Raw genomic sequence first — 14,176 nt, 5'->3', positions numbered from 1 at the left:
TTACTTGAGGGAAGTACCTAGGAAGGGGGCCGGGTCCCTTTGACTGACTCAGCTCAGTCCACAAGTGCTTCTCTGGCCCCAGACTTCCCCAAATAAGACTCCCCTGCTCAGCCCTCAGCCCCCTTCCCAACACCGCTGGGGCAGGCTGAAAGGGAAGCTCACCTGGCCCTGTTCCCACCTCCTCATGGTGACTCATAGTCCTGGGTCTCAGCTTAGCCTCCCACACTCTGCTCCTGCCCATGTCAGGCCCAGCACTAGCCGAAATACCCAGCTCAGATATTCTCCTCCCCCAACTCCCACCCTTGCCCCAACCACCCATCCACCCACCAATGTATTTCCTATGCCAAAGCATTCAATCAGGGCACCATCTAGGAATGTTGAGATAACCAAGGCAAACTTCTAGAGGTTGATAGATTGAGAGCTGAAAGACACCTCAGAGGGCATCTAGCCAGGCTCCTCCCAAACAAGGCACAGATGAGGATTTGTCCAAGGTCTCACAGGCAGCAAGTGACAGAGCTGAGATTTGAACTCAGGTCCTCTGACTTCAAATCCAGCACTCTTTCTGCTACACCATAGTAGCAAGAGAACAACTAAATAAGAACAAGGCTTTACTGGCTGCCTACATTGTGCCCGCCCCTGTGCTAGACCCTGAGGAGGAGACAGGCACACTTGTCTATAGTCTTCTAAGGGGACCAAGACCCACATGTAAGAAAGAGTAAATTCAAGTCAACAAGCATTTATTAAATGCCCATCAGGCACTGTGCTAATCTCTGGAGATAAAAACAAAAAGTGAAAGATAGCCCCTGCTCTCACAGTTTAATGGGGAAGACAGTATGTGAACAACTTGATACAAACTAGCTACAGGATAAAGTGGGAATAATCTGGGGAGACTGTATTATGGATCCCCAGGAGGACCAGAAAACGTTTCTCAAAGAAGGCAAAACTTGAGCAGAAACTGAAGGAAGACAAGACTGGAGACAAAGAGGAAGAGAGCCTCAGGCATTGCCAGAGAAAAGATCAGAGTCAGGAGTCGGTATTTATGGGGAGAACAGCATGGCCACTGTCATTGCACGGCAGGAGCACACAGAGAGTGAGATGTGAGAAGACTGGACCAGGGAGGGAGAGGCCAGATTAGGGCTGACTTCAACAGCCACAGATTTCCTATCTGATCCTGGATATAAGAGGGAGCCGCTGAAGTTCATTGAGTAAGGCGGCGATGCGGTCAGGTCTGCACTTAAGGATGAGTTTGACAGCTGAGAGGAAAGTGGATCAGACCAGGAAGAGGCTTGTGCCAGGCAGACCAACCAGCCGGCCAAGTGTGAGGGGAGGAGGACCTGGACCCAGGGGGCGACAGGGTCAGAGGAAACAAGGAGGTGTATGCAATGGCTGCTGCTCTTCATGCTTGATGAGGACCAAAATGGCCTTACTATGTCGAGGTATGGGTGATGTCTTTGACTCATGCATAAATTGGATTTAAGTGAAGCAGAGTCATGGGCCCCACTTTCTCTTCTAGCGTCATCAAAGTCCAGGGATGAGACAAAGGTCAAGGAGACTGAGGGTGGCCCTGGATGCAATAGATGACCTTGGTGTCTTCTATATCTAACCAACCTCTAAGTGCTCCCCAGAACCTGCTTCAGCAGGCCCCTGGGAACCAATTTTTCGGGATCTTCACATATGTGGGGTAGACACTCCCCTAACTCACCAATGAGTGTGAGGTCTGTCAGTTACCCTCAACCAGGTTTAGCCCCTCTGATGAAATAGCTTACCAGGATATGACTGCTGGCAAGCTACATTTTCTTGAAGCCACAAGTGAGAGTTGGGTGGCAGGTGGACACCAAAGGTGGATGGGCAACCCTGAAAAAGGCTCATTAGCCCTTGCATCAAAGGTATAATCCTCTCTGAACACACATGTACCTTGGGTGTATTCAAGAAATGTTATGAAGGTAGAATCAACTTGGTTACTGACTGGATATGGGCAGTGAGAGAGAGACAGTAGTTGAGGATGACACCTAAGTTGCTACCCCAGGTGACTGGAAGGATGGTGGTGCCCTCCACAATAACGGGAATATTAGAAAGAGGAGGTTTGAGGAAAAGATGAGTTCAGTTTTGGACCTGTTGGGTATAAGATGTTTATGAGACATCAGGTCAAAGATGTCCAATAGACAGATGGAATTCAGAAGAGAGGTTAGAACTGTACAAATAGATCTAAGAGTCATCTGCATAGAGGTAATTGGAACTATGAAAGCAAAATAGTATAAAGGGAGAAAAGAATAGGGCCCAGGACAGAACCTTGGGAGACACCCACAGGTGAGCACGCTTGACCTGAGTGAAGATCCAGCAAAGGAAAGAAGAGGCAATGAAACAGATGGGAGGAAACCTAAGAGAAAACCATGTCATGAAAACCTAGAGAGAAGAGAATATCAAAAAGGAGGTCATTGGGGTGGCTAAGTGGCACAGTGAATGGAGCACTGGCCCTGGAATCAGGAGGACCTGAGTTCAAATACGGCCTCAGACACATTACACAAAAACTAGCCGTGTGACCTTGGGCAAGTCACTTAACCCCAGTTGCCCTCCAAAAAGCAAAAAAAAAGGCCATTAGATTTGACAGAGACTTTAGAGAAGGCAATTTCAGCTGAATGTTGATGGAAGCAAGTCTGAAGAGACTTAAGAGAGTGACAGGAAAAGAAATGGAGACATTGATTGTAGATAGCCTTCTCAAGGAGTTTCACCACGAAAGGGAAGAGAGCTGTAGGATGACAGCTAGCAAGTATGGACTATGTCAGGGTATGGGTGACAGATCAAATGAGGAGGGAGTTGGAGGATGATGAACATCCTCATTTCTAATGGTGTAATAGTATTCCATTACATTCATGTGTCCCACTTTGTTCAGCCATTCTCCAGCTAAGGAACACTCTATCCTTTATTTCCAGTCTTTTGCTACTACAGAAAGGTCTTCTATCTACATTTATATACACACACACACACACACACACACACACACACACACATATGTATATATATATGGGGCCTTTTTGAGAGGAAAGAAACTTTAATCCCAGAAGACAGGGATTTAAATTTTGACTTAGCAACTTACTACCCCATGCAACCTTGATCAAGCTACTTAACCTCTTCGGGACTCTCTTCCTGCCCTATGAATGAAGAGAATGAGCCAGATGATGGCCAAGGTCCCTTCCAACTCTAAATGTTACAAGCTTATGATCTGAGAAGGCAGAGGGTCAGTAAAGGCTGGAGTCACCAAGGTCTACAGGTGGTCCTGGTTGCCAGGAGCAAGTCCACAGGGTCAGTATTTGGAGTTTAAGCCCCTGCTGATCTCTCCCTTCCAGAAAAGAGCCCAAAGGACAGGTTCCATCTCCCATACCTCTTAATCCCACTGTCCAGGGACAGGGCAAATGAGTTAGGGAAGAGAGTAGGTCCCTTTTCCTGAATCCTAATTCCTGGGTTTCCGCTTTACCTCCTAGAAAAAATGTCTTCCCTGTCTCAATTCTGCACATTCTGCCTTCCCCCCTTTCAACTTCCCCCCTAAAAGAAACCCTGAATTTGAAAAATGTTTCCCAAGTTATTAAGCCAATAAACATTTTTCCTATATTTTTTCTTATAACTGGATTAGCCTCATTGCCCACTACCCAAGAAAACAGGATAGGATCTTAAAGCAGGAAGCTTTTAAGAGTTTCATCAAACTTTCTGCCAAGTGCAGCATTTCTGACAAGTTGTTAACCAGTCTTGGCTTGAACACCTCTGGTGAGAGGGGTCTCACTACCTACCAAGGCCTTCATTTTGTAGATATGGCTGAGGAGGTTCATTCATGTTGAATGATTTGCTCTGATAATGGTAAGAGGGGCAGGATTTGAGATCACCTCCCTGACTCCAAATCTAACACTCTTCTCCCTGTACCAAGCTCCTCTCCTTTAGATAGGTGTAATTGTTCTCTTTTAATTGTGCTGAAATCTGACTCTGTAATCCAATGAACTCCTTCTGCTCCACCCCCACCTTGATTCAGGTCCTGGCAAGGAAACTGCTTCCCAGAAGTGGGGAAAGTGACTTTTCCAAGGTTCTACATTGAGTTTGTTAAGTGCTGGCTGTGTATCAAACCCTAATCTAGATACTGAGGGCACAAAGACAAAGCTGAAGGAATTAGGACTAGACCTCTGGTCTCCTCACTGTGCCCTCCTTAGGGGATCCTTCATGACTTCACACTGTCTCTGTCACATCTTTTGCTTCCCTCCCCACTCCACACCTGACCTGGGGCCCCCCAAGCATCGAGGGGTGAGCAATGGGAGGGCCATTGGAGCCTGAAGCTTGGACTATCAGTCAATGAGGCCCCCATGGAGCCAGGCTGGCCTCCCCACTTAAGTGTCAATGAGGGCATTTTGGAGTTCACAAGTGGCTGGCAGGACAGCCTCCCAGCCAAAGGGGCAGGAAGCCATTTGGATGGGAGGGTGGAGGAAGGATTAGACTCTGTGGGGAGACCGCTTTCCTAGATGGGTCCTAGGACCAGACTTTGTGTCCCTACTCCACTTCTTACCTCTACCCCCCATCTTCACTTCTTAGCTTCAGCTGTGGTATAATGTGAGGAGACCTGGGTTCAAGTCCTAAATGTGCCACTAATTCCCAAAATGACCTTGGACAAGGCCCTTCATCTCTCTAGACTTACAGATCTTATCTGTAAAAGGAAGGGGTTGAAACATTGTAAAGGCAAACAGCATCTAAGGGCTAAGGAAACTGATTAACACAATGTAGGCATTTGTTTTGTTTATGCAAATTTTCTACAAGGGTTTTGTTTTCCAATGGGGAAGTAGAAAGTTGGGAAAGAGAGAAAATTGATTTTTTTTCATTGAAAGATTATAAAATTGAATTTTAAAAATAAATAAATAAAATGAGAGTTGGGCACAATGATCTCTACAAGTTCCTTCCAGGCATATTTTGTGTCTGAGTTTTCTTTCAACTGACATTCTGTGTCCTAATGTTCCTTCTGATCAAAATTTTGATTCTCTTCTGAGCTCCCCTCTTCCCCTGACTCTGAATTCCTGATGGTCAGGGGTGGGGGGAACCCCACTTTCTCCTTTCCCAATGCTTGTACTTTCAGAAGAGGCCTTGGTCATATCTCTACATTAGCTACCCATCTATGTCTTTGGCAGTGCCCAGGGCATCAGGCTCCCACACAGGGATTTTCCCAAGAAAGAGAACTCAGGTAGGAGGAAGGTGGGGAAGGTAATTGGGTGTTCACCCAGCTTTACTGAAAACTGTCTTAGGACTGCCAGACTTCGGTCCTAGGACTCAGCTGGGAAATGCCAGGAGAATGAGTTAGAGTTGGGAAAGTGCAGAAGAGACAGAAAAGTCAGGGTTGGGATCAAGGCTCTACTGGCTCCTCAACTTACTATTCAAGGCCCCCAGAAATATGGCCCCCAACTCATCTCTCTAACCTGGTCTTCTATATATAGTTTTCCCATGTGGACCCTCTATTCAAGTCAGACTGGTCTCCTCACTGACTATCCTCCAATGCATATATTTAGCAGTTTTCCTTTTTCAGAGTCCTTTAATCCATATACCTAGCCTGTCTTTCTTCCTAATTCTCTGCCTTATCAAATTATATCCTTGAATCAGAATCACAGAACCATGAACACAAAAATTTAGAGCTGGAAGGAACCTTAGCGACCATGTAGTTCAATTACTTCATTAAAAAAAAATAGATTAGGAACCTAAAGCCCAGGAAAGTTGTGACTTGCCTTGGCTAGGGTCACACAAGTAATAAACATCAGAAGCTGGATTTGAAACCATATCCTCTGACTCCAAGGCCAATTACCAATAACATCATGGAGCTGATGTCCTGATTTGGTAGTGAATTGGATTTAAGTGAGGCAGAGCTGTGTAAAGTCATCAGCCTCATTCTATCTTCCAGAGTCATCAAAGTACAGTGGTAGGGCAAGAATCAAGATGACTGGTGATGGCCTCGGATGCAAAGGATGACCTGAGTTCAAATCTGGCCTCAGACACTTAACACTTACTAGCCGTGTGACCTTGGGCAAGTCACTTAACCCCAATTGCCCTCCAAAAAGCAAAAAAAAAATTTTTTTTAATAAAAAAAGATTTTAAAAAGAATGTTCAAAATAGAAGGAACCTTTAGAATATAGAAAATCAGAGCTGGAAGGGACCTTAGAACATAAAATATAGACTATCAAAACTAGAAGAAATACCTAAGCAATACAAAATGTTAGTCCTGGAAGGGGCCTTAAGGGTCATCTGATCCAACCCCCTCCTCTTACAGAGGAGTAATGGAGGCCCTGGAAAGGAAAGGGACTTGGACCCAGGGTGTACAACTAGTTAGTAATAGAAGTGGGATTAGAACCCAGGCCTCCCAACTCATCATTTGGAGTTGTTTCCATTACTCCATGATGTCTCCACCTGTGCTTCAAGCCCTCCCTCATGTCCTGCCCTGTCTAGGGATATTTCCCACCCAACTTTACTCCTTGACTTCATCAAGGACACCAGAAATTATTCATCTTGTGAGAGAGATCACATCAGCTCTGACACTCACACCTCAGCAGTACTCCCTTGGCCCTGGGGTTTCACCCTCAACAAAGAGCAGAGGGTGGGTACTGGACAGCTCTTCTTAGATCCTCCATTTCAGGTGGACCCCTGGGGAAGCCATCTCATCCTGTGTGATGCTGCCTGTTCTCCTCTGGACCTCATCATGCCCCAAGCTGCGTCTATCCCTTCATCCTCTCGTCTTCTTTTTTCGTGCTGTTCTCCCTTCACTCAGTTGTGAGCTCCTTGAGATCCGGGATTCCCTTTTGTCTTTCTTTACATCCCAGAATTTGACACAGAGCAGACACTTAATACTAATAGTTTGTGGATTATTATTGACACCAGGGTCTGCCCACCTCAGGCCATAGGATCTCCAGTCTAGGTATTTGTATACCAATGGCCACCACTCTTACTCATGGAATACCAGCATAGGAACATGGGTTCATAGATTTGGGCTGGAAGGAAACTTAGAGGCCACCTAGCCCAGCCCCTTCATTTTAAAAATGAGAAAAGTGAAGCTGAGAAGATAAATGACCTGCCCTTGGTTACCCACATAGTAAATGGCAGAGCCAGGAACTGAATTCAGAAAAGTATGTTATATTTTGTTGCTATTTAATCATGTCTGACTCTTCACAATCCCATTTGGGATTTTCTTGGCAAAAATACTGGAGTGATTTACCATTTCCTTCTTCAGTGGATTAAGGCAAACAGGTTAAGTGACTTGCCCAGGGTCACACAGCTAGTGAGTGTTTGAGGTCAAATTTGAACTCAGGTCTTCCTGACACCAGGTTCAGTGTTCTATCCACTGAGCAACCTTGCTGTTTTGTATATTATATATATGATCATTTTCAGGGGTAGACAACACAAACAAGTGAGGGGGATGAAAGGGGAGAACACATTCCCGGTGTCAGGGACCACTTGAACAAAGGAAGAGAACCAAGAAACGACATTGGACAACAAAAACATCAAGAAAGACCTCACTAGATTCTCTGAATTATTATTTGTCTTCCCAAACCAGGATGCCTGGGTTCCCTATCCAGCATGCTCCAAATAAATGGTGAGACCTGAAGCAAAGCAAAAACAAAAACTAACACAAACAAACAAAAAACCCTGCCCTTTCTTGGGCCCAGATTCCCAACTATAGAACAGGAAAATCCATCCTTGTCCCTTAATTACAAGTAAGAAGAAATGTTTCCTGAGTTGGGTACCCCTTGTTATGCTACGTGGTCTTTCAGAGACCTTGCCCCAAGGAGAAAATACCAGAATCTTGGGACAATCTTGTGCCTTTCCTAGTATTTCTATCAACTTACTCTTTTCAAAGAATCACAGTATCTCAGGATTAAAAGATGGAGATCTTAGAAAGCATCCATCCTAAAGCTCTGATTTTACATATGAGGAAACTGAGGCTCAGAAAGGGAAGTGACTCATCCAAAATAGTAAGTATCCAAGCTAGGGTTTAAATCCAGGTTCTCTGACCCCAAATCCGGGACTCTTTCCACTACGGAAAACTAAGGATCCAACTCTACTGCCACCGCTAAAAATACCGTAGTTACTACCGCCATTTTTAGAATGATCCAAGATGTACAAAGTTCTTTCCTTATAACAACCTTAGGAGGGGAGGATTATGGACATTATCCATCCTTATTTTGTCGCTGAGAAAAACAAGACCCAAAGGAGGGAAGTGACCTACTTGAGGTCCTGCAGCCAATGATTGGCAGAACCAAGACTCCTGGCTTCTCGGTTGTCTTCCCAGCCATCTATTGAGCCTCCAGGCAGGTAGTCAAGGAGGAAGAATAGCAAGAGGAGGAGGAGGAAGAGGAGCCAGTATTGATAGACTGAGCTTGATTTAAAGGAAATTCCTCAGTCTCTTGCTGCTCAGCTCGAGTCCCCACATTCTCTAGCCAGGAAGTGGCAAACAATTCCCGAGCTTGGTGAATGTCACCGCCTGCCTCCCATCAATGTGGGGCAGATGTGGAAACTCCAAGCTGCTTTGATTTGGCAGCTGTCTCCGTGTGGGAGATGGGCATGTTTTGCAAGATGCCATAGGGAGAGGCAGAGATGGAGCAACCCTGAAAGCTTGCATAGTCCACATTCCATGTTCTGAGGTCCCCTCCAGTTCTGACATTCTGCATTCTAGATTCTGGCTTTTTTGCTGGAATTGTCTTTTCCATGTTCCTCATGAGGTTCTTGCCAACTCTAGCATTCAATAGTTGAAGACTCCTTTCATATCTGATAAGCACAGATCTGTGAAACACTCGGCTCAAAAAGTTTCATTGGTTCCCTATGACCTTTAGGATAAAATGCAAAACCCTTTTTGGCCCTTAAAGCCTCTCTGGTCTCAACCTTTATTTCCTGGCTGATTACAGATGACTCCCCACACATATTCTATGGTCCAACCAAACTATCCCCCACTTGCTGTTCCCCTTACTTGACATTCCACATATGTTCAGGGTACCTGGAATGTTCTCCCTCCTCACATCTACCTTTGGAATCCCTTGTTCCCTCCAATTGCCTCTTACAAGAGCTCCTGCCTGATTCCCCAACTTGGTGGTACATCCTTTCCTCCCTTAAAACAAAATTTTACTATGTAAATCTTTTGTATTTATAGTTAGCATTTATATGGTGCTTTAAGATTTATAAAGCACTTTACAAATATGATCTCATTTTACCTTCACTACAACCCCAAGAGGTAGGTGTTATCATTATTCCCATTTCACAGATAAGGAAACTGAGGCAGACAGAGATGAAGTGACTTGTCCAGGGTCACACAGCTAATCAATGTCTAAGGCATCATTTACACTCAGGTCTTCCTGACTCCAGGTCAGGAAGCACTTTTTCCACTGAGTCACCTAGATACCTCCCTATTTATCTGTGTAGCGTTGTTTCTCTTCAGTAGAATGAGAGTAAGCTCTCTGAGATCATAAACTGTTCCATGTTTGTCTGTATCTCCCTATCACAGAGCACAGTGCCTGGCCCACAGTGGTGTCTAATAAACATCTGTATGTGTGTATGCTTTGATCCAGCAATACCACTACTAGGTCTGTGTCCCAAAGAGATCATAAAAAAGGGGGAAGGACCTGTATGTACCGAAAATACTTATAGTATCTCTTTTTGTGGTGGCCAAGAACTGGAAATTGAGGGGATGCCCATCAATTGGGGAATGGCCAAACAAGTTGTGGTATATGAATGTAATGGAATACTATTGTTCCATAAAAATAGTGAGCTGGTGGACGTCAGAAAAACCTGGAAAGACTTGTATGAACTGATGCTGAGTGAAGTGAGCAGAACCAGGAAAACATTGTACACAGTAACAGCAACATTGCTGAATGACTGACTTTGTTAAATTTAGTTCTTCTGACCAATACAATGATCTAAGGCAATTCCAAGAGACTCATGATGGAAAATGCTATCCACATCCAGAGAAAGAACTATGGAGTCTGAATGCAGATCAAAGCATACTCTTTTCTCTTTCTTTTGTTGTTTTTTTGTTTTTTCTTTCTCCAGTTTTTTGTTCTGATTCTTCTTTCACAACATGACTAATGTGGAAATATGTTTAATGTGATTATACATGTATAGCCTATATTAGAGTGCATGTCATCTTGGGGAGGAGGGAGTGGGAGGGGAGAATTTAGAACTCAAAATCTTATAAAAGTGAAGGTTGAAAACAAAAAAATTAATCAATTTTTTTAAAAATAAACAAATGTCTGTGTAATTTGGTTGAATGAAATCTAACATATTATGCTCTATGTTCTGAGGTCTCTTCCAGCTCTGGCTGATGTTCTATTTTTAGTAGGTCAATCAACAAGCATTTACTAAGTGCTTACTATGGGTCAGGCACTGTGCCAAGTGTTGGAGACACAAAGAAAGGCAAAAATAGCCCTTGCCCTTAAGTGGCTTATATTCTAATGGGTGAGACAACAGGTAAATAACTAAGTACATATAAGACATAGATGAAAAGCAGTCTGATAAGAGCAGGCATTTATAGCTGGGAAACCTAGGAAAAGCCTCCTACAGAAGGTGTAATTTGAGCTAAGTCTTGAAGGAAGTCAGGGAAACAGAATGTAAGGTGGGGGTAGAGCATTCCAGGCCTGGGGTATAACACCCTGTTACAGGGATTAGCTCACTGTAAGTCTAGTGGCATATAATGGTCCCCGAGGTCCACTTGCTTGCCTTCTATTTGGTCTTGGCCCATTTATTTTAGATGAAAAGTTCTGAGTTCAGTCACAATCACTCAAAAGCCCTCAAGAAAAATCCCTAACACCTAAACTGGATTCTCAGCCTAATCCTTCATTTATACCCCTCTCTAGATAACCCTTGGTCTCTTTCTGGTCAAGGTAAAATGCAGTTTACCGGAAACATTTGGGTAATGAAATAGCAGATGACACTAGTATCTGTTGGACAGAGAAGCATCAGGAGGAGAAGCTGGGGAAACTTTCTTGGAATTGCACTCCACCTCCTCTTCATGGTTCCCAAACCAAGGACTTTGCTTGACATCTTCTTTCTCTGCCAGAGTTCAATCCACCCTTTGTTTCATGCTTGCTCCAACCTCTCAAATCCAGACCCTCAAAAATCTCTTCTTCCCAGATTCTGAGCTATCCTCTGCCTTTCATTTCAAAGTAATTAGGGAGTGGCCCAGTTGATCACATAATGGCATCACATTGATCACATAATTCAAAGAGATATAAAGGCCCAGTTCACACTCAGTTCTAATTGTCTGATTTAATTTTAAAAGTGTTTGTATCTAGGCAAGGCACCAAACCAAATGCAGTGGTTTCTACCCCACCCTTGCAAGGGACAGGCAGTACAAAGGCCTGGAGAAGGGAAATAGGGAAATGGGTTGTCATATTTGGGGAACTGCAAGTAGGGGAGTGTAGCTAAAGAGAGTCAAGCATAAGAAGACTGGAAAAGTAACAATAATAATAGTTAACATTTATATAGTGCTTACTATATGCAAGGCACTGGGCTAAACACTTAACATGGTCTCATTTCATCCTCCTTACAGTCCTAGGAGGAAGGTGATCTTATTATCCCCATTTTACAGACAAGGAAACTAAAGCAAACAGAGGTTAAGTGACTTGCCCAGGGTCATACAGTCAGTGAGTATATGAGTCCAGATTTGAACTCAGGTCTTCCTGGACTCCAGGCCCAGCATTCTCTACACTGTATTACCTCCCTATCAAATAAAGTAAGGGACCATGTTATAAAGAACTTTAAATGCCAAACAAAGAAATTTATTTTTGATCCTGGAAGCAATAGGGAGCCCCTGAAACTCAGTGAACAGGGGGATGGCATGGCCAGACCTATACTTTAAAAATATCACCTTGATGTAGAAATGGAGGATGGATTGGAGTAGGGAGAGATTTGAAGGACAGTTAGAGGACTATTGTAATAGCCCAGATGAGGAGCCCCTGCATGAGGATAGTGGCTATGTGAATGAAGAAAGGGGACAATTTATGAGACGTTGGATGGGTAGGAATGGTAAGATTAATTCTAATTAATTCCAGTGCCTTCCCTCCATTAATCCTTTCCTATTTGTCCTGTATATACTTCATTTGTATATATTTGTTTGCATGTGTCATCTCCCTCCCCCCCATTAGATTGTAAACTCCTTGAAGGCAGGGACTATCCTTTGCCTCTTTTTTAATCCCCAGTACTTAGATCAGTGTGTGGCACGTAGTAGCTATTTATTAAATGTTTACTAATTCATTGATTGACTGATTTGACAATGGATTGAGTGTAGGGAAGAGTGAGTGCAAATGAGGTGTCAATCCTGGTTGTCTGGGAGGATGGTGAGCCCTTAATAGTAATAGGAAAGTTTGGAAGAGGGAAGGAATGATGGGGAAAAGATACTGAGTTTGGTTTGGGATATTTTGAAAAGTCTGAAAGATGTCTAGTTTAAAATGGCCCAAAGCAATTGGTAAGGTGGGATTGGTATTCAAGATGGAGACCGAGGCTGGATCTATTCATTGGGGAATCATCTGCATAGAGATAATAATTGAATCCAGGGGAGCTGATGGGATCACCGAGGGAAATAGCATGGAGGGAGAAGAGACAGTATAGACCTTTGAGGGAGACTCACAGTGAGTGGGCATGAAAAACATGGCTGAAGAATCAGCTGAGTTACCTAAGAAAGAGTATAAGATAAGAAGAGATAAGAAAATAAAAATAGATAATAACACTTACGATAGATAAGAAAACCTGGAGAGAGTATCTCAGAAAAAGAAGGTGGTCAACAATGCCACAGACAGATTAAGGCTCAAGATGGAGGGAAAGGTCATTAGTTCTGGCGATTAAGAAATCCTTGGTAATTTCAGAGAAGGCCATTTCTAAGACTGACATTCTATGTTCTTAGTCAATGGTGTCAAACTCAGATAGAAACCGGGGTCAATAAACCTTGGATAAAGATATTTGCAGACTGTGTATTGACTCAGAAAACCACATATTAATACTATCTATGTTTTATTGTGTTTTTATTTATTTTGTTAAATATTCCCCAATTACATTTTAATCTGGTTTGGGCTACACTCCAGTTGCAGGCCTTGTGTTTGCCAACTCTGTGCTAAGCCATGGTCTCCCAGCAGCCAATGTTCTATGTTCTAAAATCCCATTATCTTTAACATCTTATATTTTAAAGGTCTTTCCAATTTGAACATTCTGTGGTCTATGTTCTCATGACCTTACCAGCTTGGTCATTTGACATGGTTTCTAGGTTCTCCTGGGCTTTCACTGAGGGACATTAGAGTCTCCCATATGGAGGCCAACAGACCTGATATCTTAGAAAAAGGCCCTCTACCATAGAGGTGGAGAAAGGATCCAAGCCAGAGTTGGAAGGGAGCATTCTGGCTCTCCTGGGAAGAGGGTGTGGGGAACAGACCCTGGCTGGCCCAGCCTTAAAAGCATCCCAGTTTATAAGACATTGTGCTGAGGCCAGCTGATGAAATGAGACAGAACTGGTGGGAGCAGGGCCTGTTGAAATAACTCCAAAGCAGAGCCAAGAGTATAAACACAGGGAGGAAGTTTGGCTGCCATTAAAGCAAGTTTTCTTTTCTTTCTTTTCATTTTTTTTTCAGTATCACCTCTGGTCACAAGCTGGAATATCTCTCTCTCTCTCTCTCTCTCTCTCTCTCTCTCTCTCTCTTTCTCTCTCTCTCTCTTTCTCTCTCTCTCAATCTCCATGTAAAAACAAAGCAAATACAAACCCTTCTTTTGGGGGCCCTGGGATTTTTTTCCCTTTGGCTGATATTCTACGGCCTGCTGTGGAAGGCAGGAAACATTCCATATGTCCTTAGAGTTACGTTGTCCCTGGAGGAAGGCCAGAACTATCAAAGCCCTCAGATCCCAGAGAGGAACAATTCAGGAAGGGAGAGAGGCACTACAAGAACCCAGGAGAGCCTGTCCCTGCTGGGTCAGGCTGCTTCCTCCGTTTCTAGTTTTCTCATTCTGACATTTCTAACTACTGTTGCAGAAGACAGCTGGATGTGGGGGGAGGGGAGTGGAGGAGAAGGGGCTAGGAAACAGAAGACGCAGATTGGAGTGAGATCTTTAGTAGGATGGACCTTTTTCTAAGAGAAACACAACTTCAGAATGGATACCTCTGGGAGGCCAAGAAGCCAGAATGCCTGGGTTCAGTATG

At 43.8% G+C, this 14,176-nt stretch overlaps 1 long non-coding RNA gene across 3 annotated transcripts in view; it reads right to left on the bottom strand.

Moving 5' to 3' along the window:
* The window catches only part of LOC138149400 (uncharacterized), a 58,237-nt gene extending 49,738 nt beyond the window's left edge, over nucleotides 1–8,499 (bottom strand). For all 3 annotated transcript variants that reach the window (XR_011165304.1, XR_011165303.1, XR_011165305.1), the window contains exon 1: nucleotides 8,234–8,499. This is a non-coding gene — a long non-coding RNA (uncharacterized lncRNA). The remainder of the gene's footprint in view (nucleotides 1–8,233) is intronic.
* Nucleotides 8,500–14,176: the final 5,677 nt, after the last annotated feature.

Source organism: Petaurus breviceps, unplaced genomic scaffold, assembly GCF_028583685.1.
Source record: "Petaurus breviceps papuanus isolate PSGF00001 unplaced genomic scaffold, PetGlider_PUasm1.0 90847, whole genome shotgun sequence".
NCBI classification, from domain to species: domain Eukaryota; kingdom Metazoa; phylum Chordata; class Mammalia; order Diprotodontia; family Petauridae; genus Petaurus; species Petaurus breviceps.
Note: the sequence above shows the minus strand (reverse complement) of the source record. Positions and strands in the feature narration are given on the sequence as shown.